The sequence below is a fragment of the Arvicola amphibius genome, chromosome 17 (genome assembly GCF_903992535.2).
Source record: "Arvicola amphibius chromosome 17, mArvAmp1.2, whole genome shotgun sequence".
NCBI classification, from domain to species: Eukaryota; Metazoa; Chordata; class Mammalia; order Rodentia; family Cricetidae; genus Arvicola; species Arvicola amphibius.
The window spans coordinates 29,001,695-29,014,800 of record NC_052063.2 but is presented as its reverse complement, the minus strand read 5'-3'; positions in this window follow the sequence as shown (position 1 = coordinate 29,014,800).

Below are 13,106 nucleotides of genomic sequence, written 5' to 3'. Positions count from 1 at the left end.
GAATGAAATCTATCATTCACAGCAAATACGTGGAACTAGAAGACATTAAGTTAAATAAGCCAGACATGGAAACTCGGTTCCCCCGTGTTCATTCTCATAATGTGGAGGCTTAAAAAAATTGAACCTGACTCATGAATACAGATTACGGGGGACTGAGAATGACATAGGGAAGGGGATTAAATGGGAAGAAGGGAGTCTGCATTTGACCAGTGCACACTATGAATGTGCTGGAACACTGCACAGAGCTCATTAATATTGACAATAAATGCCAATCAAAACTAAAAGCTAAAAATTGCTGGGATCATCTTCAATTCATAAAATAATAGTTAACTAAAACGGATCACAAGAATCTCCACAGTATAAGATAGAAAATACTTAGGTTAAAAGTATGTTTTTTTTCGCTCTTCGAAGAAATAGACTTCAATACAGAAAAACACAATGTTAGCTTATAATGTAACTTGGCTCTTGTTTTGTTGAGATTTATGTACTTGAGGCATTTGATATACACAAAAGTATGTATTCTAAGAAACGAAGTTCTTAAAATAAGACCAATATTTTTTTTACTATAAATGTATATATGAATAATTCTGCTTAATAAGATACAAACTATTACAGGATATAGTGTTGATTTCATTATTATTTCATCATTAAATTTTACTTCAAAGCTTCCCATAGACCTGTCCCTTAGTGCCAACACATTGTCCTGTCACTGGAAAGGCCAGATTCATCCAAGATGTCAGTAAAAGATTTATTTACGAACCACTGACTCTCCTGTATTAGCTCTCTGTCCATCCCAAGACATTAATCAAACTGCACTTACGCCATCCATCATTCTGACCAGCACAGAGCCTTCCAATAGTGCTTAGACTAGCTACTTTGGAAGATCTAAACACATACTCTACACTATTCTTTTAAACCTCCTTCCATTAGGCCACTTTGGAGCTACTGGGAATTTAAGAATATTTAAGTAGTACAGTGGGATACAGGTTATGAGCAGTCGACCCATCAATCAAGCCCCATTCAATTGCTTTGTTTCTCTACACAACGACCAGATGATCTGAAAGATGGCCCCTGGATGGCAGACTCTGTGCCGCTCTTACTAACTGCGTATGTTTTGCTACTAAGCTGCAGGTCTATTCCCTTTTCTTTCTCATATTTTTCCTTTCCTTGAGTCTTACAGATAGATACAGTAGTGAGTGATGCAGTTTGTTAGTCTATAGGACTGAGTAGAGACATTTTCAAGATAAACATTAGAACATGTATATTTCTATGACATGGAATGGTGAGTTAGAAAAAAAATTCTACTAAAAATGCCCATTGAATGTTACATGGCCTCTAACACACTCAAACAATTAACTACTATTCTCTGTGTGGGCATAATTTTTTATTTATTGATTAAAAACCAAGAGTTCTATCTGGCATGCAACTCATGCCTGCCACCCTAGCACTTGAAAGCCTGAGGCAGTAGTTTAGTCTCCAAAGGAAAAATATACTAGGGGTAAAAGAAACAACTGTGTTCTGGGATGCTCTTAGTATTCAGCAAATAGACCAGGAAATATGGTTTTCAGCTGCAGTAGGATATGATGCATCACTTATATTTTAAAACAGCAGAATAGTCTGCTGCCATTCCATTTGTACACCATTTCATTTTAAAGAATAAGAATAATAATCTATATTGAGTACTTATTATAAGCCAGAAAGTCTTTTAGTCACTGTGGAATATTTATCAACAAAATGCACAAAAATACTACTCTTCGAGGAGCTTGTATTCTAAGTAAAATAAATAGCTGTTTAACAGAAAATATAGAAAATATATGAATTTCTTTAGTGTGTTGATTATTAGTATCCTTTGTGAGAAAAGGTTAAAATAGAGGTTAAATTGGAAGGACCTGGGGGTCAGGGTTTGGATGAGAGAAATCCTATAAATATGAAGAGTTGGCAGAATTAAGTAGATATTTTACCTGGAGACACAGGGAAAGTGCAAACTAAACAGATACTAGAAGTAGATGGTGAAGGAACCAGTGGGTGCTTGAACTTCTCCAAAGATGAGACAGCTGCAATACAGGCCACTGCTGTTCCATGGATTTCTTATTCAATCCAGAAAGAACCACATTGTACATCTGGGAGTCCATCTGTCCATCTCTATCTGTCTGTCTGTCTATCTATCTATCTATCTATCTATCTATCTATCTATCTATCATCTATCTATCTATCATCTATCTATCTATCTATCTATCTATCATCTATCTATCTATCATCTATCTATCTATCTATCTATCTATCTATCTATCTATCTATCTATCATCTATCTATCTATCTATCTATCATCTATCATCTATCTATCATCTATCTATCCATCTATCTATCATCTATCATCTATCTATCCATCTATCTATCATCTATCTATCTGTCTGTCTAAAATATAAAGAAATACAGATGCTAAAATGCCAAGTCAAACCAAATGGACATTTTCCCCATTAAAAATTCCATTAATTCAAGCTCCACTGATTTCAAATTATAACATAAGTGTAAGAATAAAAAACAAGTTAAGAAGAGATGAGAGCTACTTCTGACCAACTAATACACTAACTCAAGATTTTACTCCTCACTAATGTTTTGGATATAAAATATTTTTAATTTTCAAATGTGGGGACACACTGTGATACTTTGTTCCTCTCAAGAAACCTAGAGGTGGGGCAGGGGATGTAGGCGACGCCCCTGTTGGTTATGTTGTGCAAATGTAAAGATCATCATTGGTCCTCAGAACCCTGGAAGAATCCAGGCATGGCAGCATGCATGCTTGTAATCCCAGTGCTAGAAAGCCAGAGAACAAGCAGATATAGGCAAGCTTCAGGGCAATGAGAAACCCTCTCCCAAAGATGATTAGCATTCCCAAGAAATGTCCACATGCATGCCCAAAGGTACACAAGCTCCCAGACACATACACATTTTTTAATGAGAAGAAACTTGGAGGGGGGCTGGTGATGCAGATCAGTGGCAGAGAGTTTGGCAAGCATATGTAAGGCTGTAGAGTCAATCCCCAGTATTGGGAGTTAGGGAAAAAGAAAGAAAAAGTTATATGAGCTACCTCCATAAAAACAAGTCAACCCAATGTATTGCGAATGAGAAATCTAATCAGGATATGAAAGCAAAATTGCCTAGAAAGCTTGTGTGTGTGTGTGTGTGTGTGTGTGTGTGAGAGAGAGAGAGAGAGAGAGAGAGAGAAAGAGAAAGTCTCTCTGTGTGTGTAAGAGACTCTCTCTCTCTCTCTCTGTGTGTGTGTGTGTGTGTGTGTGTGTGTGTGTGTGTGTGCGCGCCTCCTTGACAAACCACATCACAGTATTTAGGTATTGTCCCAACACTGGAGAGTGATGAGTTTGCAAGGTTCCTAGCTGCTTTTGTTGTTGTTTTAACATAATTCAAACATAACTTTGATTCTCATTTAGGGAAATGAGAGACGGTACTTTCATTTTATTTTTCAGTCAAGTCTTTCTGCATTTAATTCCATGTGGTAGGTACCAACCAAACTACTCCTTTGCTGTTAGTACAAATGGAGAGAAAATATAAACCATCTCTCTTGCAAGAGAGTCATCTGGAACCTCTAATCTTAGAAGTACACTGTTTTAGAAAAGAAAGCAAGAAATCTAGTCTCTATTTGGCTTCACAATTTAAATTAAAGTCACATTTTATATTAGGTCTGTGACAAAAGCAGTGATCACAGAGATGGGAAAATGAGCTTCTTTCAAAACCAAATTCTGTTACAAAATTAGACATAAAATCACATTTAACTATTTTTGAATCAGCCAAAAATAAAGTATATAGAAGTCAAACTTTACCTCTCTGTTTCTAGGAAGTAAGACTGGCATGCTGTTCTGAAATTTATTCATCTAAATTATCCTCTTCACTCTGAAGTTGCCCGTTCTAAATTTCAAAGGAAATTTATGTCTTCATTATTTGAAAAGACAATAGGGAAACAAAATAGAATGTGCTTATGGATTCTATCCACTGGTGATAAACACAGTTCACATTTTGGTACACTTCTTTTTCCAAGATTCAGACTCTTGCAGTATATTTATCTTTGCATGCATGTGCATATACTTAGCATTATTTTTAAATTACTGGCATCATATTATAAATTTGAAAGCAATGTTTTCACCCAATAGTTCTGTAGGAACATATTTTCATGTCATTTCAGATTGCTCATAGACCTATTTTAAATTGTTGCCTAGCACAGCGTATGTATCATAGTGTTAGCCAACCAAGTTTTCTAGAGATGATTCTTATTCTGTAGAGTTACTCCTCGATTAAAATGGTCTGCTTTAAGAAAACAAGGAAATGCTTGGAAGTACTGTCCACTCAAACCTTTAAAACACTTGAAGATGTGTACAGAAGACAGAAACTAAAGTATTTCCAATGTAGCAGTCTTAGTGCTAGTGGAATCTTCCTTTTATGAAAAGGAAACACACTAAAGTGACAAACCAGACAGACAAGACATCAGAGAGTCTGGGTCTTCCCCGACTGCTATCAAATCAAAAGTTACCTGAAAGTATATGTTTCAATAAGCCCCTGCCTACTTTAAAGAATGGTGGCTAAATTCAGTAGGTGGACAAGGAGTCCTTGTTCTCTGTTTCTATTATCCCTGAATAATTCAGTCGACTAACACTGAAATTATTTTAAAAAAGCTTTCAGTAAAAAGCAACTGTGATATTTCTTTTTGTTTGTTTGCTTTGAGACAAGGTCTCATGCAGCCCAGGCTAAGCTTAGAATACCTGTGAAGTCAACTATGACCTCAGAATTCTTTTTTACACAACTTTTACTGAAACTCTTTGAAAGTTTTATACAAAGAAAGTGCATTTTAAATTCTATAATCCCACCTTCTCTAATCTCTCTCCTATCCCTACTATTTCCCCTCCCTTACAAGTACCTTCCATGTCTTTTTTTTTTACACTCATCCATTGGAACTAGGTGGATACATAATTGAAGTCAATGACTGCCTCTCTCCCAGAATTCACCAGTAGCCAATAGTTCAACAGGGATGGTTAGAACCCCATGAACCTCTTCCCAATTCATCATTGACTATTGATAGGCCCAGTCTCGTATGGGCCAGTTGCAGAAGCCACAGCTGCTGTGAGGTTATGCGTTTTGGGGGTGTGGCATGCCAGAAGACAGCATTGCATAACTCCTCTTCCAATCTCCCAGCTCTTACCGTCTTTCTATCACCAGACCCCCGTCTTAGCCACTGTTGTATTGTTGTGAAGAGACACATTGGCCACAGCAACTATTATGAAGGAAATCATTTAGTTGGGGGCTTGCTTACAGTTTCAGAGATTCAGTCCATTATCATTATAGCGAAAAGCAGGAAGACATGGTGCCGGAGAGAGAGCTGAGAGTTCTACCTCCAGATCCACAGGGATCAGGAAGAGAGTGACACTGGGCCTTGAGCTTCCGAAACCCTGAAGCTCACCCCAGTGATGCACTTCCTCCAACAAGGCTACACCTACTCCACCAAGGCCACACTTCCTAATCCCTATCAAGTAGCGCTGACTAATTCAAATATATGAACCTACGGAAGCCATTCCTATTCAAACCACTACACCACTCTCACCAATCACCCCCATTATGTAATTATTTCTTAACCTTCCAGCAGTTTCATAAATGGGCTATGTTCCCACCTGGCACTTACTCCCAGCACACTGAGCAGCCTTTCATCTCTACATTCAGCACCATTCATTGCCAAGAGGCTTCTCTGATCAAGGCTGACATAGTATCTGTCTTGGGTTTAAGCATCTTCTGGTACTCTGAAAGGTAGCCATCAGGAACAGGTTTCCAGCATGATTGCTCTATACCTTGCAGTATCAGTTAGCTCTAGTATGCAACCAAGAGGAATGGCAAGAACCTCTATTGTTTTCAGGCCTTTGAAACCAATAACCGTAAGGGAACATTTCACACCTGGTACTGGAGTTTCTGTTTAATAACCCTTAGCTTTCAGGATCAGCATTACATAGACACGCCCGCCTCTGCTTTGATCTCTCTTTCCCTCTCCTTCTCTCCCACCCTCTCCCATTCTCTGTTGCTCTCCCTGTTCCTGTCCCTCTCCTTCTCCCTCCCCCATCACATATTTTGGTCAGCTTACAAAGGAATAAGTTTATGCTCTTTATATATTCTTCATTTTGATTAAGCTATAAAGAAAAACGAAATCTTGAAACTTGCAGTTAAATGGATAAAACAAGGTAACCTAAACCCAGAAAGATAACTGTCACATGTTCTTTCTCCTATGTGGATCTTAGCGGCAAATCTTTAGACATGTATTTTTAATTTTGAGGGCATGTAGAAGTAAGGAGACTAGAAAATGGCACCTTTGCGGGGGTGCTGTAAGGGAAGGGAGCTAGCAGAGGGTAGATGGCATGAAAACAGAGAATGGGTGTTCTAAGGATGCAAATTTTAGCAGGGTTGTGAAAGAAGAGACGGGGACAGCAGAGGGAGGAGACAGAGAATTAACCAAGACCTTGAACTTTTGATCCCTATTCCTCCCTCGTGAATGCTACGATTTTACTCCATTTATGGGCTGCTGGGATCGAATTCAGGACCTCCCTATTGCCCAAGTAAATCTTTAGGGCTGTCTAATCTAGGCCTGGAAAGGCTTTTGGCTTTGTTGGTTGCAAGCAGATTCAAATGTTATTGTTACTGATAGAAAGAAAGTATCCAAAATGACCTGACATGTTTGGTTCTTAGAGATTTTTCTGGTGTCAGGCTTTACCACGTTCTAGAAAGTCACACCCCAGGAACAGCCTAGTATCAGGAGAAAGGTGATGCAGTTGATACACTAGCACCTATGTCAGGAGGCTGGCACCAGGGTGCCAGATTTATGAAACCTGACTCCCAGCAAAATGAAACAACTGTTGTCATAACTAGGGTGTAACAAAATTGTTTGTCCTTCAGGATAAAAGGGAAGAGATAGAAAATCCACTGCAATGCAATTACAATTGCATGCTACCTAATCAGATCAATTATTGATTTTATCTGGTGAATCAGTTTTCAATATCAAACATAGTTTCCGTATCTTGGATGAAATATTTTTAACTTCTCAACTCACACGCATATTCTCTTCTTTCCCACTGTTTTCATGCACAGTGAATGTGCCATTCATCATAATTATTACTGTATGAGTTCTTGAAAGGAAGCTCCAGCCATTCATCCATGTTCATCATGGTGCCTTGCACAGTACCCAGCACACAAAACACTCTTTGATCTCTCGTGTAAGTACTGACTCCTTCTCTGCTTCCTCCCATACTTGTCTATAAACTCCTTGGAGAAAGGATTATGTCTTGTTGCCTATCAAAATATTCAACAACTAATCCTAATGTCTGTTATACCATAGACACTGATAAATGCCTTCCAATTATACATGTAGTACCAATGCTTGAAATGTAGTATATGTATATCTTACAAAACAATAACACAAAAACAATAACACATGAAATCAAACCTCACATGCCTGATGGCAATAATAACTACTTAGAGATGGGAATCAGTTTTTACCCTTCTTTTGTGTCTTAACTCAGTAAGCATCAGAAATGAATCCTCTAATCACCTTTTAAATTTGATAATAAAGTATTAATATAATTATTAGAAGCCTCAATTGCATGTCATATCTTATGTATCCATTGTGACACTAATGAGCTCCCATTACAGATGCAGAAACATTTATTAAGCATTTGCTAAATATTGAGGGCTTGGTGCAGGAGAATTGTCTGTATTCTGTCAATCATGTTTTAAATAAACGCTGATTGGCCAGGCAGGAAGTATAGGCAGGAAAACCAAACAGGAAGTAGAAATGATGCAAGGAGAACAGGAGAATTCTGGGAAGGAGGAAGTTGATCCCCCCCCCCATTCCTGCCTAGACCACCAAAGCAGCAGGATGTGATCTGCCCCACTGAAAAAGGTACTGAGCCACATGGCTAACATAGGTCAGAAAAATGGGTTAATCAAGATGGGAGAGTTAGCCAGTGAGAGGCTAGAGCTAATGGGCCAATCAGCTTTATTACTTATAGACATCTCTGTGTGATTTTCTTTGGGGCTAAACAGTTGTGGGGTATGGGGCAGGACAGAAACCCCAACAAACAGACCCTGATCATGTTACTAAATGGTGCCCATGAGGATAATTGCATCCACACAAAGCCTGAAAAAGCTTGGGAAAGACTACAGTAAAGCATTTCAGTTTTCAGTCATAGCAGGAAAAAAGCTGAGCTGTTTTAAAATTCAGGCTTTCTGGGCTGTCCTGTCAGGGAAAACTCTGGCTCTTTCAAGCAGGTGATCCCAATGGATACACTGCTGCAGCTTGCTTCCTGGCAAGGACCTTAAAATGCCATAGAGTTATGGCAAAAAACTTCTCCATATTCCTTAGCAAATTAAAGACCCATGTGTTCAGAAAAAGAGAGATATACAGTAAAGAGAGATTCAAAGAGGAAGAAAACCTCTAAATGATTTACAGTGTGTTAAAAATATATACAGGTTAAAGGTTAAAGTTCTCAGAGAAAAAAGAAAGAAAGAAAGAAAGAAAGAAAGAAAGAGAAAGAAATAGAGAGAGAGAGAGAGAGAGAGAGAGAGAGAGAGAGAGAAAGGGAGAAAGTAGCCGGTTGTGGTGGTGCGCACTGATAGGATTTGCCTGGGAGGCAGAGACAGACAGATCTCTGTGAGTTCAAGGACAGCCTGATCTACAGAGTTATTCCAGGACAAAGATATACAGAGAACCTGTCTCAAAAAGCAAAAGTAAAAATAAAAGAAATAGAGGTTAAAATAAAGCCATGTAAAGATGGAAAATACATAGAAAACCTTGATACTGTATGTTATTATGCTCTCTTTGAATTGTTTGAATGCTGAGGAAGGAGCAACAGCTGCTAAAAGATACTTGCTTATAAATGCTGCAGAATTAATACAAGATAGGTATTTTGAAAATACCTTGGCTTCAAAATTAAAGTCAAAAAGTATATTACTTTGGAGAAGAGATTTTGCTTTTGTTTCCACAGAAAATGAGAGGCTGTGGATTTATTCAGAGTTAAGAAAAATCAGCTTTGATCAAAGAAGACCACCTGAGAAATCTCTGGCTGGAATAGATGGCCCAGATGTCTGAGTTCTTCATCCAGAACTGGTTCAAGACTGCTGTCTGAGATGATCAGGACTCACAGGATACTTCAGTCAGAACTTGATCATAACTCTAAATTTTCTTTAGGTCCCCATAAGATTATCAGCACCCCCAACCATATGGAAGTAGCCTGGAATACTATACCTATGGGTATTTTCCTTTTTTTTTAAGAGGGGGAAGTGGTGCAGGAGAATTGTCAGTATTCTGTCAATTATGTTTTAAATAAACACTGATTGGCCAGGCAGGAAGTAAAGTCAGGAAAACCAAACAGAAAGTAGAAATGATGCAAGGAGAACAGGAGAATTCTGGGAAGGAGGAAGTTGATTCCCCCCACTCCTGCCCAGACCACCAAAGCAGCAGGATGTGATCTGCCCCACTGAAAAAGGTACTGAGCCACATGGCTAACATAGGTCAGAAAAATGGGTTAATCAAGATGTGAGAGTTAGCCAGTGAGAGGCTAGAGCTAATGGGCCAATCAGCTTTATTACTTATAGACATCTCTGTGTGATTTTCTTTGGGGCTTGCCAGCTGTGGGGTACCAGGTGAGACAGAAACCTCAACAAGCAGGCCCCCTCATGTTACAAGGGCTAGTGAAACAGTGAACAGAAGAGGGGAATAAAAGAATCAAATGAGGGGCTGGAGAGATGGCTCAGAGGTTAAGAGCACTGGCTGCTCTTCCGGAGGTCCTGAGTTCAATTCCCAGAAACCAAATAGTGGCTGACAACCATCTGTACTGAGATCTGGTGCCCTCCTCTGGCGTACGGGCATACATCGAGGCAGAATGTTGTATACATAATAAATAAATAAATCTTTTTAAAAAAGAATCAAATGAGCTTACATTGGTGAATAAGATGGTACAATGTGTAAATAATAAGGATAATATAGACATATTACTTAGTATTTTGTGAACAGAGAGGAGCTGCTCTTGACAACATATTAAGATTGGAACTACTGAGATGGCTTGGTGGGTAGAGGTCCCTGCTACCAGGTCATAGAAATAAAAGACTGAGAGATTAGAGGTGGATTGCTGGGACATAAATGCATCTATATGCCACCATAAGGAGCTTAATTTAATGGCGAATGTCCAAGTGTTTTAAGGACTACAGACATTATCTTATATATGTTGTAGGAGACCATCTCACTGAAGAATTTGTTGGGTCATTGGAATAATACTAGAGTAAGAGAAAAGAGTTAGAGGGCTATGGGAATTGTACAGTATAAGTAGGCTCACTATAGGTAAAGATGTCAGAAAATAGGAGAGAACACATTCTAGAAACAACTAGAAGATAAAGTTGGCAAGATTTGGTGATGGGTTTGATGAGGAATGTGTACTAGCTAAGTAAGTCAACAAGAATTTCCATGTTCCAGCTATGTAGACTTTCAATTAAGAGAAAGAGAACAGAAGGTGTGGACCCATTAAAATATATATAGATAGATAGATATAGATATAGAGATAGAGATAGAGATAGAGATACTGTTCAGTGAAGTTATTCAGTACATAGGTTTATGTATGAATCACAAAACAAAAGGTAAAATGTAAGTCAGTATGTAAAGATGGAAGATAAGACATCCAAATGAATCTGACAGCCCATTAGCAATGTTTGAAGAATAAATAGAAATGATTTGGACTGTCGAGGTTGAATACCAATATTTTAAAAGATAAGAGAAGGAGTGGGAAGATGGCTCAGTGGGTAAAATGCTTGTGCAATCATGAGTACCTAACTTTGGATCCCCAGCAACCCATGTAAAATACAGGGTGTGTTCTGTACACACACATGCCTTCCCACCACACAAAGGAGAAATGATAGAGAGACCACCTCTCATAAGACAACATCAAGCCCTCACTCTAACAAAACGCGAGAGAGGTGGAAAATGTCTAGCGCCATTACCCAAACACCACTTTGCTCCTTACTGCTCTTACGTAGTCTCCCTTGCCTTCATCTAGAACCCACTTCTCACACAGACCTGGTAAGACTTTGTGTAAGCCAGTTCTTAAACAACAAGGAATGCTATTAATAATAATTCACTGTAGGACAGAGAAGGGATAGGAGCGTTTGTTCACAACGGTGATTTTTCCGCTCACGCTGGGGAAGCAGAGGACAGGCGTGTGGAGGTACACTTGTGAAAGGGGCCATGCTGGCTGAGTGCTAATGGAAAGCCACAGATGGTGAGCGGTCCGTGGCAGGTGCACTCTCCTAGAGACACACTTTAAGCAAATCGATGCTCTTGGGTATGGCCATTTGGACAAGACTTGTGAGTACTTTGATATGCATTTTGATGTATATTTGATGTTGGTTTTTAATGTATTTTAGTGTAAATGCTCCGCCTTGCTTTGTTTTTTTTTTCCTGTGCCCCAAAGGGATGTTATTTGCGGATCTTATTAAAAATTAATGTGAATCTACCTCGCATATTCTGTCTGTCATAGATGAAGAACAGCCTATGTTGATAGGCACAATCCATTCATTGATTGCTAGGCCTCATTGTGCTGAACAGCATCTCAAATTATGTGACGGATCTGTATAGAACTTGATGATTTATCTAAATGATATTCAGAATCCCAGTCATCAATAAAGCTCTCTCTAGTGACTGTAAATTCAGAGAACTCCATTTCTCTCTCTAAGGAACACAATATAATATTTCATGAATTGGGTTTCAATCAATATCTCCTATAAACCAGTTTTTCTCTCAAGCCTCAAGTTAGAACAAAACCACTCCTGTCAGTATCCCATTAGTGATGAATCTAGAACACGAAATGTGACCACGCGGAACCGGGAACTGGGAAGACCATTCTTTCACTGAAGAATCCTTGTCATAACAAGCCATTGCTAGAGATATTCCAGTTTAATTTTCATGAAGAAATTTATTTTTATTTTTTGTATATAAATGTTTTTATTAGCACGCATGCACGTAGTATGTGTACCATGGGTATGCGTGATGCCCATGCAGATCATAAGTGGGCATGGAATCCCCTGCAACCGGCATTGCAGACTGCTGTGAATCACAGCATGGGTGTTGGGAACTTAACTCTGGTCCTATGCAAGAACAGCCAGTGCTCTTAACTACTAGCCATTTCCCCATCTCCTTCTGTTTCATTTTTATACTGCAAATGCTAAACACTCACTCCCCACCAAAGACAGGAGCACGGTGAAAGCTTTCTGACAATCACACTAGCATTATAAAGAGTTTTCATAGGAACGGCATACTCTGTCTACTGCAGTACTCTCGTTGGAGAATTGAAAGCCAATCAAGAGATTAATGGAGGGAAAACAGACACGTTAAGAGGAATGAAGTAAGATATTTTTCCTCTATAGCCTTACTTTTCTTCCTGTAAAGTGGAAATAGCTAGTGTTATTGAGGGAAATGTGTAAGATATAAATTCTCTGAACCGTTCTTGCTGTATTTGGGCTGCAATTATTTTTAGGGAATTAGATTAACATTCACTCACCACTTTTGAATTAGGTTTGCCCTCTACCCACAGGTATCACAGAAATCATTGGTGAGAAAAAGTCGTTATTGAAAAACCGCAAGACCCGCTAGAAGATATTCATTAACTTTATTTATAAATAAAAAATTACTGTTGCTATTTGGTTTGTGGATAAATACATAAAATCTATAAAATAATTTAAAAAACAATTTTCAATATTTAACATAATCACAAACTCTGAAATATGCAAGCTACCTATTACCAGGTGAGAAACTGTGGTTCACAGAATGGTACTCCAGATTGCTGTGAAAATTATGATTCCAGTCCAGTTTTTCACAACAAATACAGAGGTATAAACAGCAATTTCAGTTATTATGAACTTCTTTCCCAAGAAAGAAGTTTCATATTCAGTGTTATAGCTGCCTAAACTGTCACTAGCAGGCTGTTTGTCTAGTAAGCCACCTTCTTCTTCTTGTTCTTCTTCTTGTTCTTCTTCTTGTTCTTCTTGTTCTTCTTCTTCTTCTTCTTCTTGTTCTTCTT